Raw genomic sequence first — 6000 nt, 5'->3', positions numbered from 1 at the left:
GTAATCTGTAACTTGTGATGCACATGTATAAATAATGAACTAAGACGTAATACTGTTAAAATTGCACTTATTTCTCTTGTTTTGTTTTGTTTTTGTTTTTTTTAGGTTATTTACATCTTTTTTGTTTGGATAGTTTGTAAATGTAAACATGTTCATAATTTAATGTTTTTTTATTGCAATAAAACAAAGAGAAAAACTTGGAGTTGTTATTATTTACAGGTTATTATGTATAAATGATAAACTAAGGTGTAATATTGTTAAAATTGCACTTATTTTTTTCAAGAATTTTCAGGTTGTTCATATTTGTTCATGTTATGTTCAAGTACAGTTCGTAGATGTAAAGATTTTAATTGTGGAATTGTCCTTTTTTTTACTCAAAAATATAGAGAAAACTTTAGTTGATATTATTTATAAGTTCTTATCTTATTATTTGTACTATTTTTCTGGTCTGGCCCACTTTAAACTATATTAGGTTGAATGTGGCCCCTGAACTAACATGAGTTTGACACCCCTGCTCTAATGTGAGAAAATGCTCTCTCTTGCAATGTTAGGGGGAAAAAAAAGCAAAAAGATAAATAAATAAAAGCAAGGGGGGAAAAAAAAATTCTAGGATCCACCCTTTTATTCTGGATTTCTTCCAAAACTGAATGGATTCATCCTTTGCCAGCGTCCTACCATTCCACCAACTTTGATGACAATCTGTGCTGTAGTTTGTTTGTGATCCTGATGACGGATAGACAAACCAACAAACTGAGCACACAAATCCTCAGTATGCACTCGCTATCTACCACATTTCAATCTGTCACCATGTTTTAAACTTCTACTCCCACCTCTTCTTTTTTTTTTCTGAGACACACAGTACAGTAAGGAGAATACAGCACTCACATGCCATGCAGCGTGTACATCTATTTTTAATAAACTCAAATGCGAAATGTAATCACAAAATCCATAGTGGTCTTTCTGACAAAACGTGCATTCGGTTGTTCATCTGATGCAAAGCTGAACCTTAAACCGAAACTATAATGCATACAGTTAAAGCAAATAAGAGACATTAACCCTTTCATGCATGACTTATGAGAACCTTAAGGCAAGATTTTTTTTCTTGAGTGTTTTTATTCCCCCTTAGGCATGAAAAAAACAATGTGATTGATTTTTTTTATGGAGTTACGAAAATGTCCATGTATTTCATTTTTGAAGTAAAGAAACGTGTGTTTAAAACTCAATATCAGAAAGTACAAAAGAGAATTAGAGCCACTGGAAAAAAATACTAAACTAGGGTCCAACATGTGTTTTTTATTATTATTATTATGAGAAAAAAATCAGAATTCTGAAATTAAAGTCAGAATTTAGAGAAAAAAAGTTAGAATTCTGAGTTTAAAGTCAGAATTCTGAGATTAAAATCAGAATTCTGAAAAAAAAAACAAAAAAAACAAAACAGAATTCTGAAATTAAAATCAGAATTCTGAAATTAAAGTCAGAATTCTGAAAAAATGTAAGAATTCTGAGATTAAAGTCAGAATTCTGGGAAAAAAAAAAAAAAAAAAGTCAGAATCTGGAGTTTAAAGTCAGAATTCTGACTTTTTTTCTCCGAATAATAATAAAAATATATATATATTACAACTTTTTTATTTTCCAGTTGCCCTAATCCTCTTCTGTACGAAAGTGATATGAAAACAATGAAATAAAACCATTTTTAATGCTGCTAATCTGATGTTTTCTCACATTTTAACATATTCTTATGCTAGTTATTACTCATTTCATGGAGATAATATGCAAAAAAAAAAAACTTTGTGTCTAACAAAAAACAAGTGGTTTACGCTCCAACATGTTAGTACAGATCTGTTTCATCAAAAACAGTAAAGTTACAGTAATGGTATTAATTGCAGTGGATGGGATGGTGCATGAGTGTCCACTGTGTTGGCTGATATGGAACTAAAACAACAAAACCCATGAATATACAAGAGAACAGCTGGAGAAGAACTGTCCACTGGAGTGACCACTATGCATGAAAGGGTTAAATGTATAAAGTATACAGATATAATCAGTGGGATGGACCTCTAACACCAATATAGACTTGGAAAAACTAAAAGTATGTTTGGCTACCTCTGAATAAAAAGATGAATAAACCCACAACACAAAGAAAGAAGTCACATTCACTGACATTCTTAACAACATCTGAGATACATATTGTACATTTTACTCGACTACATTTGTCTGACAACTTTAGTGACTCCCCAGATTACAGTTTTTCACTTCCGTCTTGTGGAAAAACATGTATTCTCCCAACGTGTTGATTTTTAGTTGAAATATTTCTTTGTGTGTTGGGAAACTTCAGAACCTACTTTATTAGTTGGTCATAATGCAGAAAACAGGCCTGTTTTTCTGACCCTACAAATGTTTGATCATCTTGTACAATATGACACATTCCTGTAGATTTAACTCCCATCAGTACATAAATGAGCTCTGGTACGTTCTACTGATAGGACCTACATCAGGGCTGTCAAACTCATTGTAGTTCAGGGGCCACACTCAAGCCAATTTAACCTCAAGTGGGCCGGACCAAAAAAATAATAGCATAATAACTCATAAATAATGACAACTCCTATTTTTTCTCTTTGTTTTAGTGCAAAAGAAACAAAACAAAAAACTTTAAATTATGAAAATATTTACATTTACAAACTATCCAAACAAAAAAGATGTGAATTACCTGAAAAAACTGGAATGTCTTCAGAAAATTAAGTGCAATTTTAACAATATCATACCTCAACTCATACATGTGCATTATGAATCAGATCTATAAAGGCACTAAACATTTAGTAACAACCAGAACATTGTTAAAATTGGACTTAATTTTCTTGAGACATTTCGGGTTATTCTCATTTTATTGTCAAAGGATCATTTGTTCATGTAAATATTTTCATTATTTAATGTTATTTTTACCTCCGCCAAGGAGGTTATGTTTTTGCCAGGATTTGTTTGTTTGTTTGTTTGTCTGTCTGTCTGTCTGTTTGTCTGTCCGTTAGTGTGCAACATAACTCAAAAAGTTATGGACAGATTTGGATGAAATTTTCAGGGTTTGTTGGAAATGGGATAAGGAAGAAATGATTAAATTTTGGTGGTGATCGGGGGTGGGGGGGCCCACGGGGGGGGGGGGGCACACATCAGCCTTGGCGGAGGTCTGCGCTCTCCGAGTGCTTCTAGGTTGATTATATCTTCAGTGTAATTTTTACACTATCCAAGTTCATCCCACGGGTTGGATTGGACCCTTTGGTGGGCCAGAGTTGGCCCGCAGGCCGCATGTTTGACACCCCTGACTCACATACTTCATTCTTGTAGTGAAGTATTTTCAGAGTGGTATTAATATTCTTAACTCATAAAGACCCAAACATCCACAGATGACCCAGACTACCTACTGATCTAAAATGTTTAATACCTATGGATCCACTAATTCTATCAATTCATGTAAATAATTGGTGTAAAATACAGTTCGTCATCTTTTCATGGTCATCAGATATGACCCATTTGGACGTTCAGAGGCTCTGTAGTTGCCATGGAAACACTGTCATCTTCTACAACATTGATTCACCAGTAAAACCCATGCAGTTGGATCAATGACAGTGGATGGAGACACTTGGTTTATGTTCAGTTAATGATAGATTTTCCTTAAAAAGTCACATTTTCTTCAGTTTTCTCTGTTTGTGATATAATGACCCTCAACTTTAATCTGAGCTTTTATGGATATCTATAATCAGTAAATTAAATCTGAGAACATACCTGATTTATAGAGCTGCAATCGATTAAGGGGTGTCAAACATGCGGCCCGGGGGCCAAATGTGGCCCGCTAAAGGTTCCAATCCGGCCCGCGGGATGAATCTGCAAAGTGTAAAAATTACACTTAAGATATAAACAATCAAGGATGTCGAAGTCGTTTTAGTTCAGGTTCCACATACAGAACAATGTGATCTCAACTAAAATAATAGCATAATAACCTATAAATAATGACTCCAAATTTTCTTAGTTTAATGTGAAAAATATAATATTACATTACATCTATAAATAAGTAAGGATGACTCCAAATTTTTCTTTGTGTTAGTGCAAAAACTTACATTAAATGATAAAAATATTAACATTTACAAACTATCCTTTCACAATACAATGCGAAAAACCTGAAATTTTGAAAGTGAAATTTTTACATTATTCTTCCTGTTATTAAATATTTTGTGCCTTTTGTGGATCCAATCCATAATATGCATGTATAAATGGTAAGTTGAAGTGTAATATTGCTAAAATTGCACTTATTTTTCCTTAAGAATTCTAAGTTTTTTTCAGGTTATTCACATCATTTTTGTTTGAATAGTTTGCAAATGTACATATTTTTATAATTTAATTTTGGTTGCACTAAAACAAAGAGAAAAATTTGGATTCGTCATTATTTACAGGTTATTATGCTATTGTTTTACTGGTCCGGCCCACTGGAGATCAATTTGGGCTGAATGTGGCCCCTGAACTAAAATGAGTGTGACACCCCTGGATTAGGTGCTTGAAACAAATGCAAAAAGTCATGATTCGATTAATCGACTCGAATTGATTGAAGGGAAATATTCTGTTGCAGTTTTCCTGAATTGAAGCTTCTTTGTGCGTCACAATAAGCGTCCATGTGAAACACAACAGTGGAACCAATGTTTAACAGCAGACAAATGAAGGAAACAAAGCTTTGATTCAGGAGAATTGTGGTTAAATGATTTTTTTTGGGATCACTTTGAGTCGATTAATCGGTTGCAGCTCTACTGATTTATACTTAAAGTCCAAAATACACACCACCCACAGTCAGCTCTAGAGACAAATTCCTGATTAATATAATGATGGCAGCCTGTAAAAAAGCCATAACAAGAAAATGGCTGAGCAAAGAACCCCCAACAAAGAAGGAATGGATTAGAATTATTAAAGAAATATACAATATGGAAAAACTAACTTTCTCCTTGAACCATAATTTGGACAAATTTACTAATTATTGGCTAAAATGGACATCTATCCCAGAAGATGTGACGCCCCAACAGGACAGCACCTTGTTTTTCTCATGAGAAATACACATATATGTCAACATCTGTGTGTTTTACTATCAACATGTGTAAATATGCATTCCAGAAAATGTGCACAAATGTTTATGAAAATGATGGATGTAATTATGTCAGCAGGTTTACGGGACATGATCGGATGCAACATGAGAATATATCTGATTCATCTGACTTGGACTGAAACAGGACAATACCCAAACTAACTCAACCCTCTAATTATGATGGGATAACACTGTGACTCATTGACCCACATTTTATCGTTGTACTTTAATTTTTGATACTGCCCTGTCTGTGCTTGTTGACGTCTCTTGTTTTGTATGTCTTTACTTTTTTGTTTTATTATCTGTTTGTTAAAAAAGGTAAAAATTATTAAAAATAAAGTATAAAAAAAAAGTGCAAAATACAGAGCATAATATTAGAATAAATGGTGATAAATCCGTTAAGAAAGGTTAAAAATAGAGAGAAATTCATTTGGGAACTGCCACAAGAGTAGCACTGGGCCTTTATGTGTTAATTCAGTAAAGGATCTGAAAAGCTCCTCCAGTGCTTTTGTTTTCTTTTTTCTATCTCCTGTTCAGACTGCGTCAATTCAGAGAATCAAGTGATAAACTGGTGTCCTTATTTTTACAGACACACTTAGTTAAAGTCCTGTAAATGTAGTCTGTGGCTGCAACATGAGACCAGAAACAACTCTCTGACAAACACCTGACCACAGACAATCTGCTAACTGTCCGACCAGCCAGACTCTGTGTTGAAAGTGTGTTATTACAGACTTCAACAAGAATTATAACACCAAATTACTGATCTATCCTCTGGACAATTCAGGAGATATTTCAATATCCCCCATTGATTTCAGACAGGATGTATGAAAACGACTGTGAAGTGTCTTCCCCCAGGGTCCACTTAGTACTAAGTCCAATAACAG

This window comes from Sphaeramia orbicularis, chromosome 17 (genome assembly GCF_902148855.1).
Source record: "Sphaeramia orbicularis chromosome 17, fSphaOr1.1, whole genome shotgun sequence".
Lineage (NCBI taxonomy): Eukaryota > Metazoa > Chordata > Actinopteri > Kurtiformes > Apogonidae > Sphaeramia > Sphaeramia orbicularis.
This window is presented reverse-complemented; position numbering follows the sequence as displayed.